At 32.2% G+C, this 21,183-nt stretch overlaps 1 protein-coding gene across 1 annotated transcript in view; it reads left to right on the top strand.

Annotated features, from left to right (window-relative positions):
* LOC132747327 (uncharacterized) overlaps positions 1-21,183 on the top strand; it is a 92,032-nt gene that overhangs the window by 56,600 nt on the left and 14,249 nt on the right. The gene's annotated exons all lie outside the window — the stretch shown is intronic.

A 21,183-nucleotide genomic window follows, 5' to 3' on the forward strand; every position in this document is an offset into this window, starting at 1 on the left:
AAAAACTCGTACTGTATCCATTACATATATCTTTTTCTATTTCAGCCAATGAACGTCATGCAACAGTAAATATTATTTTTGTCACACAGTAACTTCAAAAATCATAATCCGGAACATCTCGGCTAATATTTATAACAGCCTTGCGAAATGGCCGAGAAGATGCGATTAGAACATAAAAATTTAACTGAACTTTAAATGTACATTTACAACAACCCATCAGTGCTATTATGTTTAGAATATTTGTTAAATCTTAATAAACATTTCATCTCATTTTTGTGTTAAAGTTTACGAGTTAGATTAGGTTAAACATAAAACCACTATATAATGTATAAATTCAAAAATGTGTTGGATTTAAAATTGGATATAATTCAAAATGTTACCTTAACAGAGGTATGTATTTTAGAAACATGATACAATATATATATATTGTACTTTAGCAATTCCATATCAACTATATGTATATATAACAATTAATGTGTTGCAAGTAGCATGGACATTTGTAAAGTCTTAGATTTTAGAATTTTAATTGGTTCACACTCTCTTTATTTGCCGTTTAGGAACTATGGCAAGTAATTTATCCCAACGCATGCCAACGTACTGTTTCGCAATGATGATGTGAGAGTGACGTTGCATTTTTTTGTATATTATACAAATTTTACAACCTTTGTCTTAATAGGAAAAATAGGTGTTTTAGAAGCGAATATTAAACAAGATAAGCAATATAATTTGTACGGTGGCATAGAGGTGACATTTTGCAGCTTAATTTTGTCTCGTGACCACGACTTATTATCATGTAGCCACGACTTGTTATCTTGTGGCCTCAAGATTTTATCTCGTGGCCACGAGTTATTATCTTGTGGCCACGACTTATTATCTCGCGGACTCAAGATATTATCTCGTGGCCACGACTTATTATCTCGTGGACTCAAGATATTATCTCGTAGCCACGACATCTTATCTTGTGGCCTCAAAATATTATCTCGTAGCCACGGCTTCTTATCTTGTGGCCTCAAAATATTATCTCGTAGCCACGACTTCTTATCTTGTGGGCTCAAGATATTATCTTGTGGCCACGACTTATTATTTCGTTGCCACGACTTATTATCTTGTGGCCAAGACTTATTAAAGTTACATTAAATAAATTTCATAAAAAACTAAATAGCGACATTTCATTAATAAATTGGGTTTTATATCGACTCCAGGTCTTATTTTGGTGTCCAAACAACCAAAATGAGTTTTATTAGCATAAAAATAGGTAACCTCATTGTGGCGAAATGGGAAATACAATTTCTGTTTGCATGAGAAACTCCGCCTTCGGATCATCCGTACATCAATATTAAATCAACAATCATGACTATAAGTAGCAGTCCTAATTTAACGGTATATTTCCGCATTGTAACGGATGTTTTCATACAAATTAAATCTTTTTACGAGATTTTTACTTTTACTGAACCCCAGGTTTAGTGCACCGTGAAGCTTAAACGGTTAAAGTGTGTTTGCACAAGAAAATATCACATTTGCTGTGTTCGGATAGCAACTATAAAACTGTGACGTAGCGCATACACGAGCTCATTATAGTCTTCATTTGCATGTTAAAATTCGTATACGAACTTTAGTGGTGCCGTGGGGTTTCCCGTTTAAAATCCTTATTTATGAACAATATTTGATGAGATTTACAACAATACTATTAAACAGGTTAATGAAACTGTAGAATGTTTGATTTTTAGGCCGACCGCAAAATATTTTTACATTATTTATTTAATGTAACTTTAAAGCCAATTAAAATGGTCGTTTCATCTAAATAAAAGTTAATATCACAACGACCATATATCACACTGGTCAAAGTGTCACAAGAGCGGCGGGTCAAACGCTGTATTAGTGTACCCCTTTCCTCTTTTTTGTATGGTCAGGTGTTTCTTTCATTTATCTTTTAATATATACTTTGCTTAAATAAAGATAACAACTTGAGGCCACTAAAAACAACAACATCAATAAACAAACAAATTAATACCATTAAATATGTTTATTTTTTATTTTATTTTCATGTGACCAATGTTAAAACTGGCAATGACTGAAAATATTTAGATATATAAAATTTATTTAATATAAGAGCAGATTTGCTTATATATACCACATCAATATCAAGTAGCCATACACGCACGCACAAAACATAGTCTTAGGAAAACAAAGAATCTTGCATTTCAAATTCGTTATGTTGCAAGCTTTAAAAATACAACCTTGAAAATTTTCTGCTGCACACTTGAAATCTATTATTGTCTGACAATGAAAAACGACTAAAATTCGTTTTCTTTAAAAGGAAAAAAATATTCAGATTCAAGTTATTTAGTTATAATATTATCAATAAAATTATTTAACTGATTCAATGAACATATTTAGTATTAAATTGGCAGGTTTATTGTTTTAAATGAAACTTGCCATTGGTCTGTATTTTTGAAATCCTTTCTCAGTTCACTATATATGTGACGCAAAATACCCAACATACAAAAAGCCAAGGAAAACCTCGTTGAGTTTAACAAAAGAAAAAGGAATGTTTGAAAATAATTTGGTTTAATACTAACCAAACGCATACAGATTCGAAATCAGTATTTCAGTAGTTTAATCGTATTTAAATGAGACATATTAAAACGCTATCATGTGTTACTTTTTATATTGAAATAAATACCTGTCACAGCAAGGCAAGGTGTAAATTACACCTCAACAATAAAAAGGCTCGTCTTACTATATAAAACGCTTCACTCACGCATAACTGCAAAGCAAATGTATACAAAACATTTAGTGACTTTAGCAATAACTTTGTATGCAATAAATATGGTGAAATCAGACTAAAATTAAACATGCGTAAAAACGTTGTCTAACTGTTTTGCATTTGAATGCAACGCATTGGTGTGAGAGTATTGTCATAAAATACCTGCATTTTCAATCTATCCAATTGTATCATAAGGAGACCGTTTTGTTGAAAATGTTTCAGAGTTAAATCGTATGAACATATGTGCAAAGCGCGATAACTGGAGTGCAGATTTTAGTTACCCGCAATCAAGAGAGAATTTCGGGCATATTATGTTATACCCCCTGGCGTCCGTCCGTCCGTCTGTGTGGCCGGCCGTCCGTTATCAATTTGGTTTGCGGAGCATAACTTAAGTCCCATTTGGCCCACAATATTCAAACTTCATAGGATGATTGTCTATATTGAGAAAAATACCCAATTGATTTTGGGGTCACATGGTCAAAGGTCAAGGTCACAATTACCTCAACACTGAAAACAGTTTCCAGAGCATAACTAAAGTTCAATTTGGCCCACAATATATAAACTTCATAGGATGATTTCCATATTGGGTAGAAGACCCCTATTGATTTTGGAGTCACAAGGTCAAAGGTCAAGTTCACTATTACCTTAAAACTAAAAACAGTTTCCGGAGCATAACTTAAGTTATATTTCGCCCACAATATTCAAACTTCATAGGATAATTGACCATATTTGGTAGAAAACTCCTGTTGATTTTGGGATCACAAGGTCAAAGGTCAAGGTCACTATTACCTATAAACTGAAAACAGTTTCCGCTCAATAACTTAAGTATTAATCAACCTACATCTGTAAAGTTGTATAAGATGAACAGCCATGTCCAATACATGACCACTATTGATTTCAGGGTCATAAGATCAAAGATCAGGGTCACAATGACATTAACACTGAAAATTGTGATTTCTAGAGTAAAACACACGTTCCATTTTTGTTTTGCAGTGTTCAAACTTCAAAGGATGATTGCCTATATTGGATAAAAGATCCATATCTATCTTGTGGTCACAAGGTCAAAAGTCAATATAAAATGACCTTAATATTGTTAACAGTTTTACAACTGTCAAACTTCATAGGATGATCACTTATATTTAGTAAATTAATTATATGCCCGAAAAAGGCTTATATTATGTTATACCCCTGGCGTCTTTCCGTCCATCCGTCGTAGCATTTTTATTTACAAGATAACAACTTGATGGTGGTGATTTGGAAACAGCAACTGTTTATATTAAGGTTCTTCAAGTATAGAGGAGGGTTGATTTTTGAAGGAGGTAATAATTTATTTAATTTCTATGTCTTACAAATGTTTCATCTCTTAATAAAAAATAATTTCGGGCATATAATGCTCCGCCTAGCGATGATCTTGTTCCTGAGTTTTTTTATTGACAAAAAAAAAAAAACATTTAGATGCTTTTTCATTGGTTACTTGTATTCACAAGTTTCATAAATGACAACAGGGAACGTGTTTTGTGAAAGAACATCAAAGCAAGTACTTGGCCCCTCGTACAAATTAGATACCCTTGTGTGTCGATGCTCTTTCTATTTCTTGTTTACTAAACAAAACTAAAAAGAACAAGTTTGATAAGTAGAAATTAAAATGTACATTTATTTTCAAGTTTTGTATTTTACTTTGAGGTACTTAGTGCTTTGCAGACAACGGTCTGGCTTAAAAGATTCTTAAAGCAACCTAATACATAGTAAAGGGAGGTCACATGTGTACTTTTTTGTTAAATTTGGAGATTATTTTTGATGCCTTTAAAGACTCATAATATACTATGTTTATGCTTAAATTTGATATTAAAATTGTTGGTCATTTGCTTATTATAAAAGTTTATATAACGTTAAATCAGGATATAAATAAATCAAGTCTGTATATTAAAAAGACATATGGTGTCGGATTCCTGGCACAATACGACATTGATTTTAGCTAACCCGACCTGTTTCAGTAAAGAAAATGAGTTCTACTTGTACGGATATAATAAAACTTTTGTGTCGTATTGCTTTCTTTTAATTTCAACAATTGCTCAGACATTCGTCCAAGAAGCATTTTATTTGGCTTTTTAAAGGTATGCATTGCACAGCTGACTTCACCCGCGCCAATCCCGCAAAAAGATCTATACATTTTTGATTTTTCACTTCAGATAGCAATTCAAATATAGATAGGAATATTATGTACGTTCATGTGATAAGTAATTAATAGAAACTGGTCCACATGACACTGAAGTCCTGACGTAATTTAATGTTACAGAGGCGTATTTGCATACTTATGCATATTTTATAAAAGCTGAGTGTTATAATAATGTATATAAAACTAGTGTATAAAATTTAATAAACTTCACAAAACGTTGACTATCGGGAAACTTTTGTTCTAGGCGAGAAAAGTATTTCATGCGTCCGTCAAAATGAAATTAACCTCATGACCTCAAAATTAAAAGATGTCATTTTACTTGTCATCAGCAATGTTTCTTTTTATTTACAAAGCTTAACGCTTTAATTTATTTGCAAGAGATCGATATGACAAGAATTTTATACAAAGTATTTAAAGTTGTTCAAAGTTACGTTGTCCTTTGACCTCATAATCAATAGTAGTAATTTCAAGTAATCAGTAACATACATATCTAATCATTAAACTGAATACAGATGTCAGTGGTCAATGTCACGGTGACTTTTTCTTTCGGCCTTATTATCGCCAAATTATTTGGAGTCATCTACTAGTTATGACCAGCCTTCTAACAAACACCAGGGACCGTAGGTCAAAGCGTTCACCGTTAGTGAAAGGAGATAGGACAAATTAATTTTGTGTAGTATTTCATGGTTTAAATTTATTATACCAGGTATTTTAGCTCACTTGTCAAGTGACAAGGTGAGCTTTTGTGACTTCGTGTTGTCTGTCGTCCGTCGTTCGTACGTCCGTGAGTAAAAGAAAAATTCAAATGACTTCTCCTGCAATACTGCTTGGCCAAATTTAATGAAACTTAGCAGGCCTGTTCCTTGTATAAACCTCTACCAAAGTTGTTAAAAAAATTAAATTTCTTGTAAAACTTTGTTTGCCATAGCCACAAAAACTATTGTTTTACAAAATCTTATATAAAAACACGTCTTGTCAAAAACAAAAGGTGTAGAGCCTTGATATAATGTAGTGGTCCTCTACAAAGATTGCTCAAATAATGTCCCTCTTCTAAATGTCTTATTGGCAAAATCCATAAGTCTTAGAGACTTGATATTTGGTATGTAACATGACCCAGTGGTCCTCTACAAAGATTGTTTAAATTTTGCCCCAGGTATGAAAAGGGACCCTGCCAGGAGGCAGAATGTTCAAATTATGACCAACGATTTAGAACGGACCCGCGTGGGCGGTAATCGGTTTTTTAAAAAGGTCTTTAAAAAATCTACTTGTCAAAAACCACAATGCCTATAGCTTTGATATTTGTTATGTTACAATATCTAGTGATCCTCTACAAAAATGTTCAAAGTATACCCCTAGGATCAAAAGGGACCATGCCAGGGGGCTTTTTTGGTTTTAAAAACAGTTATTTACTGACATCTTCTTGTCAAAATCCACAAGGCGTAGCCTCTTGAAATTTGGTAGATAACAGCATTTAGTGGTCCTCTACAAAAATTGTTCTAATTGTGCCCCTAGGATGAAAAGCGGTCATGCCAGGGAGCTAATCAGTTTTATATAAAGTTATACAGGGAAATTTTTCTTGTAAAAATCCACAAGGCGTAGAGCCTTGCTAATTGGTATGCAACATGATCTAGTAGTCCTCTACAAAGATTGTTCAAATTATGCCCCTAGTATGAAAAAGGTTCCCGCCAGGGGGCTTATTGATTTAAAAGAAATAATCTTGTCAAAAACCACAAGGCCTAAAGCTTTGACATTTGGTATGTTACATAATCTAGTGGTCCTCTACAAAGATTGTTCAAATTATGACCCTAAGTCAAAACGGGCCCTGGCAGGGGGCTCCATAATTTTATGTGAAGTAATACAATGAAATCTTAAAAATCTACTTGTCAAAATCCACAAGGTGTAGAGCCTTGATATTTTGTATGTAACGTGATCAAGTAGTCCTCTACAAAGATTGTCCAAAATTTTGCCCCTCGTATGAAAATGGACCCTGCCAGGAGGCTTATCGATATAAAAAATTTAAAAAATATTAAACATCTTCTTGTCAAAAACCACAAGGCCTATAGCTTTGATATTTGGTATGTTACATCATCTAGTGGTCTTCTACAAACATCAAATTATGCCCTTAAGGACTAAATGCGGGCATACACCCATGTCTCAGGTGAGCGACCCAGGGTCCAATGGCCCTTTTGTTAAGTTTTCTGTTTCGTCCATGTCATTTTAAATTGACATTATCCTATAGTTCGATGATACAATAGTGAAGTGTAAGACATTTGACGTTTTTGTTTGATAGGAACGTGGTCATGAGTACCTTTATATCAAATTCTAATATCTTTAAAAAAAAAAGATATAACAATTGAATATAATTATTAAAATAAAATCTTAGTAATGACAATGACGATTTTGTTGTATGTATAATATTATAATAATTATTTCGCAAAATATTTAAAAAGAAAAAAATGCTTACATTTTAAAATATTTTAATGTTGTACATTTGTCAATAACAACAATCTGGGACAAATGTTAGCTTTTTGAAAGACCGATAAAGGATTGTTATAAAAGAATGTGTTAGTATTAAATTTGTGCATAATTGACTCGTCACATAAAATTGTTAAATGTATCTTTTTTAGATCTAATGCTATTCTACAAAAGATAAATTTTCACGTTTTGAAATAAATACCATAGATCTCAGGTAATACATACATTGGGGATCGTATGAATTGCGTGTAGAAATGCGTTAAACATGCAAGTACCCAAATATAGATTTTTGTTAGATACAATATCAATTGTCGTTAAAAGTAATATCTACTTATTTACATCAAGTTCACAATTGCTGATTTAAAATAGAAATGACCTAAGCAAGTAATCTAATTAATAAGAACTCAGATTTGCAGAACATATTTGCATGTTCCAAACCTACTGTTTTGTTGGTAGCTGCATTCATGGGTTAATGTAATACCAATGGAAATTAACTTTTTCATATACAAGAAAAATGATAATCGTGGCGATTATGTGTGGTAGGACATTTACTGACAAAGAATGTGTGATGTTATTCAGAAAAGGTCTACCTTATTGACATCGCAAAGCTTATAAAAATATGAGAACAAATATCAGTAAGCTGAGGCGGATTAGAGCGAACTCAGCGCCAAACAAATTTCAGCAACACAAAATCACGAACACGAAAACTTGCAGGGCACCAAACAAAGGAGATAAATATGCAAGTACAGTTGTTATTGTTATCAAATAATTTTAGGAAATCAAAACAGACAAAAAAAGGAGGCTGGTACAGGGACCAGTTTGTGGGTTTTGGACCGAATGGCCTGATAGGGATTAACCTGAAACATAAGGTGAAAAGCGATACTTACTGTTGTCGACAAAAAATCCGTTATGGGGACACAGCAAATGACATCACAAAAATCCTATATTAAGTGACCATAAAAAAGACCTTGAAACGGTCAACGATTAAAATACCTACAGGGGAGTTTTAAGCGGTTCATGGTAAATCGAACATCATACTTAGCTAACCATGTTCCTGTTATACGAGGTAATGTCAACAAAATGATTCCGTACCTAATTAGGTAGTAACAGTTAAGATACCATTTATTTTGGAAAAATGTACATACATACAATTATAACACAAAATTTATGACATCACCAAAGATAACACAAAAAGGGTAAACCCTTAATTCCATTGCGGTCCCTAAGTGTTGGTGGCAATACTTGATAGGAAACATCACAGGAAATATCACAAAATAATAGAATCCTACTTCACACTTTATCACATATACTTAGAATTATGTTGATATCATCATATACAATCAACTGTAGACTAGATTCAAACCTATTACAAAACAAAACATTTTCATCACAGAAAATCAACTTTTTCAATAATCAGTTTTTGATAAAAATATAACTTAATGTCAGTCTACCAAATACATGTAGTATATGATGATATATAGGTTATGTTAGAAAAGAAATTCTTCATATATGAGTCATGCCAAAATGTATCATAAAAACATAAGTACAACATGTATTTATAAAATAATGTTTATATCAATTTATCTTAAATATACTGTTTCACAGCAAATCAAAAAGTAGAAAAATATTCCATGTGAGTAATACTGGCTGGTTAATGTTTCATAGAGTAAACAACCTATAATGAGGGTACGTTACCCCCCCCCCCCTCCCGAGTATAAAGATTGCCGAGAGTATTGATGTTCTTTCTCTTTTGTAGCATATGGGAAAACAAAAACACTTACTGTCGTCTCAATATGAAACCAAAGAAAAACGTAGCCAATGTATGAATTATTTATTGTTGTCCCTTTCCGTGTCGTCACAATAAAAAGTTCGTTTGACCGTGCCCCTATTTCTACACGTGTATTAAATTTCTTTACTCGTTATAATGTGTGTTTAGAGAGTTAAGTGCGACCCGTTTCGGTGCAAAACCGTATATTGATAAAAAAAAGTTTAATCTTATATATCAATGTCATTTAACTTCTGAATTCATTTGCATTACACTCGCGTTGTCTGCCAACAACTTATTGTAATGAATCAGTGTCAAAGATAAAGTTAACGATAATTGTTTATTATTTTGTCCAGTGTCACAGGCGTAAGCATGGTGCTTCAGATGGGCTTCTTAACCTACGTTTGTAAAGTACTTAAAGTACTGTAATGCTTTCTTTAACATTTCAGGACACATTCAAAATGTATAAGATTAAAGGAATGTAGTTGAAAAAAAATATTCCTATGTCTCCGTCATTAAACCTACTCTATCAAAAAATCAAATATCTTTATTCATTGTTGTTCTTTAATTGTATATGTTTTACTGAAAAAAAAATTGCAAACATATTTCAAAAGAATTTGATTAACTTTGCAAATGATTGTAATGGAATGTACCCGTTCATTACAGTTGTCAAATAACTGAAAATATGATTCTCTAAATAACAACCGTCATGCCTGATTCTGTATGTTTTATGACCTTATATAAAATTATTGAGTGTGCTTGTTATTAAAAAGATGATTTCAAACACATTTAGCGAAATAACCTTTTAAGTAGGTATATACAACACAAAATTAAGGATTCATTGAACAAAGGATTATTTACACATTGTATAGTATAGAATGGTCATTTTTCTAAGTTAAATGCGTTCCAAACAAAGTTACCACTTTAATAATTTAGATATGAAAAATCGCACAACGGAAGCACTATGCGCACACATAGAGGACCGGACAAAAAGGATAGGAAATGACGCTGTATTTACTCTTTGATACTGATACTTTAACTGAAACCGTTTGTTGTCAAAACGTATCTTTCATTATCAAATCTGATTTGTAAAATGCCTTTTATATTCAATCTGAAACATTTTTGTCAAATTATGCGCTGTTTTCCGCCACATAAATCGATGAGTTTTGCACTTTACTTTCTCGGAATACAGTTTTTTGACCTGAGAAAAAAATATTAATATAGTAACAGAAGGCAGGTCAAACTACTGTTTAGATTTTGGAAAATGTTTTACAGAAAATTTAGTAATCACCATAAAACCATACCAGCTCCCTTGATTTGCCTCTAGATTTGCGTGCACAATGGCATCACCGGTAATCGCAAACGTGCGATACCTGCACTCCAATTGACGCTCTGTACATGCATGGGAGTACGACCTAACTCTGGTTAGAAGGCGGGGACATATTAATATATAAAATCACCCATTGAATAAATTATTATCGTGAATATGATTGTACTTTTACATATAAAGAAAGCACGGAACTCACGATCTATGTTATCATGACAACATGATTATTGTGTCTGCCTATTTCTATGTTGGAACAACGAAAATTAGAAAAAGCCTTATTATGTTTGAATAGTATTTATATTAATAGATAGCGTTGAATATTCAAAAGGCATTTTAATTTATTATAGTGTAAACATCGACTAAACATCATTTTTTATGCCATCGTTCAGTACAACAATCAATATGTCTTGTTTAAAACAAATTGAGAAACATATTGATGTCACCAATTTTCTGATATATCCAGTCACAACCAAAACCATACCGAAACAGAACATGTTTTAGTTTGGTGATCTAACATATTTGACCTACTTCGACAAGTGACTTCAACATTAAATAACACTGTTTAGATATCTAGATAAAGGCAGGATCAAAAATTTACAAAATATCTTACTTAATAAGTAGTTTGTAATATACGAAATACTACATTCCCCTTAAACCATTGCTCTATTTTAAGGTTCTTTTTTACAGATAAATGTTTTCGACAAAAGAGATATGAACATCTTTAATATTTTGACCCATACAAATGACCTATAGCATAAAATCTGTTTAATTATATGGTAATTCTTTTATAAAATAGATTACAACTTTTTTGGCTTGAGATGCTATTGTTTCAATAGCATTAGTTGATTTTAATTGAGGACTAAAATGAGTCTCATATGCTTTCATATAGATGTTATATTTAAGCTTTTACCTTGGAAGTATCAATTCTCATAATTACTTAAAGAACCACCTTTACGGAAAACAATTATTTATATTTTATCAAGACATTGTATGAATCCTGGAAATAAAAAAGTCACAAAGTGGGAGATTGGAGATCAATGAGGGTTTATAATACTGCACGTTTGTAACGTCAGTTTTCATTGGATAATCGTGACGTTTATATAGTTTTATATACACGGCTGCTGTCGATTCATGCAGAAATCTTACTTTTTTTCTCTAAAAATGATGCTTGCTGTATTATAAATTCGTTATAAAGATTGTTGACAGGTTATATGGCCGTATATAAACGGCTGTTTGCAATATTTACAAATAGCCGTTTATATAGGGCCATATAACCTGTCAACGATCTTTATAACTAATAGTGTTTGAGCAAACTGGGTCAGTATAGTAGAGTTTCATATAATACTTAAGGAGCCGTTATTGTATATATCAAGGTTATTTTCCAGAAAATAATTCAAAGGCCTCTGTAAGTAACTGCGTCCTTTATATAAAAATCCAGAGCAGATATAATCTAGTTTTTATTCTATTTTTTTGCATTGTATTCACATTCTTGGGGTATTTTTATCAATCATTATGTACTCTTTGGGGCATTGACGGAAACCAGTTTATATTTATTGTTAATGTATTTTATTCATGTTTGATGATTAGCAATATTATATTTCCGTCATAAAGCTGAAAATGTACACGTTAACTATGTATGTATAAATGTATCAATTATATTCAGGTCAGTATTATGACATTTTTATCATTTGTAAATAAAGACACACAACTGTTTAAAAGTCCTCAATAATGTAAAATATAAACTAGTTATTTCCCAACCTTACGTTGCAAAAAAGTGTAATAACATTGCTAACTATGATATTATCATGAAATGTCACTTATCTTTAAATATATTCAATTAATTGTATTGTGTAAGACGATGTATTTTGTACAAGTCTGAAAATAAAGTATCCGTTGTGTTCTGTTCTGTTCAACAATATCCGTACAATGCGCTTTATAATTTTGAATGAACTAGCATTAATGGGTTTTAATTTACGTAAATAGAGACTTTGTTGAGGTTTAAATGTATGTAGTTCAATACAAGACAGCATTATCTGTGCGAATTCTCCCGAAAACTTTAAGTCTGTTTTACATTATGCAAGCGCAATTACCGGAGCGGAAATTTTGAAACTCCTCTCGCAAAACATCAAAAGGTAACCAGCAAATTTATAGAATTTTTAACTAGTTAGTCATTGAATGTAAAGTATATTCACCGGAAGATGATATATTGATCGAAGCGACAGACATTCTGTATATCTTTTCTATACAATCTGTACCATTTTGTTAAAGGTTGTTTTATACTTTTTACTTTACATAAATAAGTTACTGAAACGACCATGAAAATCAGCGCACACTAACAAATGATCACTGAAAATTTAAAAGTATTGATTAAGTTGAAAATTTAAAAGTATTGATTAAGTTGATCAGTGAAAAGAATTCAAAAGAAAGAAAACGGTACTACTCTATAAATATGGGCATGAGTCATCCCCTCAAAGTCAACAAGTTAAAATGGTGGGGGCGCTGAAACGAAAACACGCTAATTAGCGAAGGCGCGGGGCGAAATTAAAAAAAATAAAACTTCGCCCCGCGGGGGCGCGGAGCGAGATTATGTCGAGCGCTCCCGCTAATAAGCGTGTTTTCGCTCCGCGCCCCGCCGTTTCACTTCTTAAACTCGGCCCCCACCCCCGCTTATAATCATGTTTTAGCCCGCGCCCATGACATTTTAACTTGATAATTCTCAATTTTTCGCTGACAAACCAAAATAACATTTGATATAATCACATTCAGGCCATGAACTTCAGGATGTCTGGCATTTATATCATTTGTAAACAAGTAGCACAATTGTTTAAAATTCATTTCAATAATGTCATTTTAATGTATAATATAAACTGGGTATGTATAGACCTACGGTTTTAAAAATGATATTTTACCTTTGCAAGAAATCAATGTGATGAATTTTCTGTTGAATTCAACTTAATCTAAAACATTGAATCTTAGAACATTTTAATGCCATTCTGAGCTTTGTTTATGCTCGATATCAGAGAAGTTAGTATAATATATATGACTATAGGACATTATTTTGTTTTGTTTTATTAAGAAACAACTTTGCTTTCCTCTTCAAAGATAAGTATTGTTGACACTCTGTGTAGAAAGCATGTGTTTCATCGGTCGGATATTGTGACGTGGTTTGATAATTTGGCGGTGGCAAAAGATCATGATATTACACATTATCTTATATATTTAACAGAAATAAGTTTAGTTAAATTGGAACTGAAACGACAAAGAATGTCTAAAATCATTAACAAAAGACCACTGAAAATTTAAAAAAAAAAATATTGAAAGTTTGGCCAATTAAAATGAATACAAAACCAAGAAAAACGATTAAACGTACACAACCTCTTTTACGGTACTACGATATAAATCGAGGCATGGATCATCTTTATGATATCACTTGATACATTGTCAAAAAAGTGTTTATATGCCTTATAGTTTTCTTTTGCATTGTAGAGGCTATGTAACATTTTAAATTTTAAAACAATATTATTTACTAAAGATATTTATTCATTGACAGTTTTCTGGCCTCTCATTTAAACACACATGTATATTAATAAGTATGTATGTTTGGCAATGTATAAAGACAAATATTTCCTATCATGTACAAATCCATTGAAAGTTAAAGAATCTGAAATGATTAAGGACATATTATATCATTGTTATGCATCATACATGAATATATTTCAAAGTTATGTTTACGTGCATGTAAGAAATAATGAATATCTTGAGAATTACCTAGTATTTATTCCCTGCGGTCTGGAGACCGCAGGGTATTGGTACGCGTTTCACTTTTGAGGCATGGAGGAGCACGTGACCTGTTTTCGGTACATGGAGAAGCATGTGATCTGTAAACCGTACATGATTGGTTAATTGACCTTTTCGAAAACCTAGCTAAATAACGTTTGCCGGTACGTTACGGATTTACCTGTAGGGAATTAGTCAGAATTACACATAATTAAGAACAAAAAACTATTGCTTGATATTTCTAATTTTCTATAATTATTTTACCGTTTAAGGTGGAAAAACTTGAATGATGTCTTTGAAAATTATCAATGTTTCTTTAATATCTATCTCAAATTTTACAAACAATAAATTGTTTATACTGAAAATATACAAAATTAAAATATTCGTAGTGGCATCTGCCATAATAAATAGAGATATTTTCTGCGTAAACTTGTGTGTTTACTTTATTTATTTTTTGCTCGGAATTATTCATAAAATGGTAGGCCTATTTAATCATTTTCTTAAAAAGAAATAATTGTTTTATGTTCGACTTTCTCCGGTCTTCAACGGTCACCAGTTTCCAAAGACCTTCTTCTATTCAATTGTCAACTATATTCCTGATACAAACGTTTATTTATCCCCCCACCCCAAATAATGTTGAAAATAGTTAAATGAAATATATTTAAATCATTAAAATGTTCACCGCAGGAAACCATTTTACTTGTCTGTTCTAGTATACGTTAATAGTTAAGTTGGTGGAAATGTCTGTGTTATCATTTACATCTAAACAAATTCAGAATCTTCATGTTTTCAGACAAAATGGTGGGCCGTAACATAAATTGCGTCTCTTCTGAAAAAGCCAGGGCATTTTTATTCATTACAGAAAAAACCAAATGCATCAGAACAGATCCCGCCCTTGCTGGGATTCAACCTTGTGACCCTCTACATGGAATTCTGTTTGCCTCAATTACATTTAACTTAGTTGATAAAATGTTTCGTAGCTTACAAATCCAAGATTGGTAGAGTAATTCAAACATATTGTGAGGTTAATTTTGGATTTGGAAAAGGAGATATTATAATTATGACAACGCTATTGCCCAGTGGGATATATTACGTTTATATACCATTTGATGCAACATTCTGGGCCTTTTTAATGGATATTTTTACACTTATTAAATTTAAAAAAGAAGCGTATTAATTTACTTTTAATTTTCTTCTTCAGGAGACCTTTTTATCTTAACATAAGAAATGTAACATGCATATACATTCTTTTCTGTCGTTTTGAATATAAAATTCCACAGTTTTAACGTTTGGAACGTTATCTGATCTCCACATTATGTACATTTACTAGGCCTGTCATTCAAATGTAGGTTCATACAGAATGATTATTGGTGCATTGAAATAAAGTATTTATTGTGAAAAACGATCACTTAATTAACAGAACAGAACAGAACAAAATCTTTATTGTAGACTTGAGCTCTTCGCTCCTCGTCTATATAAATACAATACATATAATACAAAAGTCAATCAATTACAGCATGAGTACAGAGAGAGATAAATAAACTTTCTGAATAACATTTTATGTGTAACAGAAACTTATGCAATTCGAAAGTACAAAATCGCCACAGTAACTCTGGCAATTTCTGAATATAACGTAATTTAATGTTGTTGTTTTTTTTAAAAATGTCAACTAGTGAAGGTTATACAAAAATAAAATTTATCAGTTCGTTGGATCTGATTTTTAAGGCAAAATTAAAATAACATGCTAATTTGTTTTAAAACATCTATGTTTTGTGAACTGACATTAATTCAAGAAATTTAAAACATGCTAGGTCGTTCATAATAAAAATTGTCTATGTAACGTTTCTAATCCATTTATACTTGGGACACATAATAAACAAAATGGAACCTCATCTTCAATATAAAGAAGAATTACATATTTCACAAACGTCTTTTCAGTTCTTTCAATTCTGTTTTGTCCATACCTTCCTGTTTCGATGCGTAATTTGTGAGCAGATAATCTAAATTTTGTAATAATTGTCTAAATAACTTGTTTTTAACACAAACTCAGGTAACTCTCATATTTGAAGTCATGTTTAATATGCTTATAATACAGTTAACACTCTGTTGTTCTCTAAGCTACTTTTCCATTCTTGAGTGAAACAGTCTAACAAACGCTGTTTAAATTGTAAAAATAAATGTGACTTCATTACAATTTTAAAGGGTTTTCCCCAAAATACCCATAACCAAACGTATATAACATTGATTTTACATTTGACAACCAATTAGTTTTATTCTTTTGTACGTTTTCCAGCATAAATGAATACACCGTTTTTAAACACAATTACTAGTTTTTAACACTTTAAACCAAAAATTTAAGCACTTTAATGTAACGATGATATACAGCGGAATCGTCCTAATTCACCATATACACCAGCATTACTTTGTGGATATCTTAACATTTAATACTCGTTTGCAGAACTTCAAGTGTAATACGCTCCATCTCTTTACATTTGGTAAAACCCCACACCTCAGCTGAATAATTTAAAATCGAGGGTTACAAAACGAATCGAATAAACTACACATAGTTTTTTGGGGAAAACTCGAAAATCTTTTTCGTATTAACTAATAATGTATTCATTGCTTTTAAGCGCTTTACCCACTAACATTCGGGAATTAAGAAATTGAATCCAACCATTTGAACCAAAATACGACACCTAGATAGTTAAAGTTCTCGACTGTTTCTAAAATGTAATTCCATCGTATGTCAATTTTCTCATCAATTATTTAATCTACCACTCTTTCGAAATACACCATCACTTTGGAATTTTCCGTGTTTTACTTTCAAAACCCCATCGATCACAAATGTGTTTAAGTCATTTAAACTCAGTTGAAGATCCTCGATGTTATCCGATAATAGCACCATATCGTCTGCATATAGGAAAAGGATTAGTGTTATTTCGCCATTATTAAGACCAACTTCCTGGTCTAGATCCTAGGGAATAATTCTAGGTCTTCATATAAACATAGACCAGAAAAGAAGGTGAACAGATTTCTCCTTGTTTTAGACCAACGATTAAGTCCATGAAATCCGAATATTGGTTACAGTGCCTGACACGGCATCTCACGTATTCATACATTGATCTTATATATCCGTAGCAATTTACCATTTATTCCAAGTTTATACATTTTAAACCATAAAGCATTTCTGTAAACGCTGTCAAAACACTTTTTTCATATCTATAAATGTAGCATAAAGTCTTTTCCCATTATGAAAACTACTTTCTTTTATACTATTTAAACAGAAAACGCATCTGTAGTGGAAAACCCCTTTTTTAAAATACCAAATTGTGAGTCTGAAATAACATCATGCGTAAAACACCACTGAAGATAATCTAGCATTTAGAATAGAAGTAAACAATTTTGCTAGAACACTGATTAATGTAATTCCCCTATAGTTATTCACGTCGTTTTTCGTCGCCTTTCTTGAAAAGCGGTATTATTATCTCCATCCATCCAGGCAAAAGGAAAATAGCCACTGGAGAATATCTTGTCAAATAAGTCAACCAAGTGTGACGTGAGAATAATCACTCCTTCAATTAAATATTCATTTATAATTTCATCACTCGATGCCGCCTCCACGCTTAAGACTTTTTTGATCGCTCGAGTATACTTCAGAGGCTTGTAATAACAACATCCAGCTCCTCAAATATAGGGTTGTCCGCAGTCAGGTTTTCACTACAAAATTGCTCGCTGTTTTCATCAAAAGTAATATTTATTTCTTGTGAAAGATTCTTGAAGTACTCATGAAATTGTTCAACAGATATACTACCCCTTTCATATCTTTTTTCTTTCCAAAAGTCCTTTGGTTTTTTCCTTTTTTAAATCCTCGATTTCTTTCATTTTGACATGTTTATATTTATTACGTTTTGATTTCACAATCTTTTTATACAAACGTTTTTTACACATAAGATTAATCCTGTTTTCATCAGTTTTAAATTCATTAAAAACAACGCAATGCTTCAATATAATCCCGTTTTGATTCTCTACACGTTATATCAAACCATTCCGCGGGTTTTATAACGGCTTAGCTTGCAAATTGCTTCGGTTTTGAAGGACAATTTTTTATTTTCCTTTGAGAATATTGGCTTCGCCACACAGTTTATTAGATTAACAAATTCCCCTACAGCATTATCTACTGTAGACTGGTTTACAGTTTCTAATGTGCCCAAAACATTATTAAACTGGGGCAATTTAGATATCAGACCTCGTGACGTCGTCTAAAGGCTTCTTATCTGGGTCCCATCTAATTAAGTTTGATGTACTTTGTTCAACACATGATGTATTATAACTGTTTATGGCAATACTGAAGCAAATGATTGCATGATCTGAGAACATGTTGAAATCAGATATGTTAAATGTCTGGATTAATCTGTAATCCTCTTGCTTACATAATAAATAGTCTATAACTCCCATTTGTATCCGCAGAATGTAATACGATTCTGTGTCTTTAAAACGCCCGTTACAAACCGTAAATCAGTGGCTTTGCACATGTCTAGAAGCTGGATACCGTTAGAGTTATGATGCGTGTCCATTGTCGACCGTTCGATTGGAATGTCCGGAACATAATCCTGTCTATCCATGACTGAATTTATTCTATCGTATAAAATATAGTCTGCTTTTCTACCAACTCTACTATTCATATCTCCCGCAATCAGTACAGTTCCTAAAGTCTGATAATAATGTATATCGCTTTCAATAATTTCAAATAGATTGCTATTGACAACATTATACGCCGGTGAATCTTGTCCCCCATATGTATGTTGCACAAATAAAAAATATCACTTTCTATCCTAAAAAAAGTCTTTGTCTATTTTAATCCAAATGATTGTGTCAAAGTGATTACAAACTACTGTTATGCCTTTTGCAATTGATTCTCGACAGTAACAACACTATACCACCACTACATCTACGTGCCCTTTTTATGCTGGAATTTGCGATAAAATTGTGAGATTTGTAACCATCGAAATTCTACTATACTATCCTGGTTAGTCCACGTCTCTAGCAAGAAAATGACATCGTAATGTTCAATCAGGTTACAGAACTCTTTATCGTCCATTTTATACTTAGTTAATCCATTGCAGTTCCACACAGCAAATGATAAATCACTCCCCTCAATATGCTACGCAACACTACCATATTTTTCGATCGCGTATATATTTTTCCATCAATTATGAGTTTATTATACTTAATATATGCTTCCTTCTTTATCATCTCTTGCCTTTTCATAATTGGGATGAGTCTCTTTTTCTTTGTGCAACAACATCTGAAGGGTATTGATCATGCATTTATAATCCGGTGGCCCTCGAGTCAACATTTTCCTTAAACGACTTTACAAACTGTTTGGTTTTTAAAGTCTTTGAAGGTAACCACAATATTTTTGGGTTTACTCCCTTTCCGAATCCCAGAACGATAAGCTCTTTCGATTTCTATAGATTCTGCTTCATCCTCCGGTATTTTTTAAATAATCCTTGAAGTATTCCTTTACTTTGGTAAACAGTTTTGATCGTTTGGTCTCGTGCTCACATTCCTTAATTCACCTATGATCAAATTGTTCATCATTTGCTTAGCTTGAATAGATGACAAAGATTCTTTTCAATTCTTTGTTTTCGGTCTGAAGCTTAGTCACTTGATTTCGTGTCGCATCCAAAGAAAAAACATGAACGTCTACCGATTTCTTCCTAAAGAATTCAGTTTGTCAGCACTTTTTGCTACCCGAGAATCAAGATCTGACCACAGCTTATTAATTTTAATATCCATTTTCTGATACCTTTTTCTCTACAAGTTCTAGCTTAGAAAGTCTACTATTCATTTCATCAAACTTTTGCACTCATAAATAACATAAGTTCTTCATTTGTAAAACATGCTTACCAGACTGGATTTGAACACATGGAGTTGGAGAGTTGTTTGCATGTTCACGGAGTGATATTGTTCATAGTTGACCCTTGTGGTGAACACTGGCCCACATTTGATGATGTCATGTATTGCTGAGTGTTTATATATCTATTCCCGTTATCCATTATGTTTATGCACCTTTGAACAGTCCGATTGACAATAAGAACCGTTAAAAACTTGATCCGTTGACCGTTGTCCAAAAATTTAATCCAATGTAAGGTACGAACCGTTCTCAACTTGTGAATTCTCAACTTGTGAATTGTCACTCAACAAAGAATGGTGACTTGAAGTGTTTTATATTTCCCGCTTTTTCTGTTCCTTTGTTCCCCTTGTTGATTTTTGGTGTTTCTCCTTTACTACTGTTTTTTCTCTTTTTGTCTTTATTTCCACCCATAACAAGTTCATATCCAACATGAAGAGACACTTATAAAGCACTATATGTAAAAATAAATTCTAAATAATCCGTATTTTCGACACAAATTGTTAAATAATTTCTCTGCAAAAATATACGACTGACAACCTTTTCTGACCTTTGACCTTTTAACGTCAATACGAATTTTTTACCTCACCTAATATGTAGCATATAGTAAAAACATACTTGTTAAGAGTACTTTTATCATGAACTAGATCTCTGATTTGGTCAAGGTTAGATAATACAGTACTCATTAATATAAAATCATAATAGTTGTCATCTCCATGAGAGCATAGAAATGTTTTATAGTATTTTATTACGTATCGAAAATATTGATCATTTGAGTGCTTTCTTAATGCTGATATAGAAACATATCTATATCATATTTTGATTTTTGTTTCATAGTTTTGTCTTCCTATCTCATTATTCGGACATGTCGTCTCCTTTGACAGCTCTTACAAATAATTAGAAAAAGTAGTGAGATTAATTAACCTTTAGAAAAAAGTATTGCGCACCAATGCGTGCCATTTAATTTGCCATTGATTCTAAT

This window comes from Ruditapes philippinarum, unplaced genomic scaffold (assembly GCF_026571515.1).
Source record: "Ruditapes philippinarum isolate M1 unplaced genomic scaffold, ASM2657151v2 ctg3269_1_1_1_1, whole genome shotgun sequence".
NCBI lineage: Eukaryota > Metazoa > Mollusca > Bivalvia > Venerida > Veneridae > Ruditapes > Ruditapes philippinarum.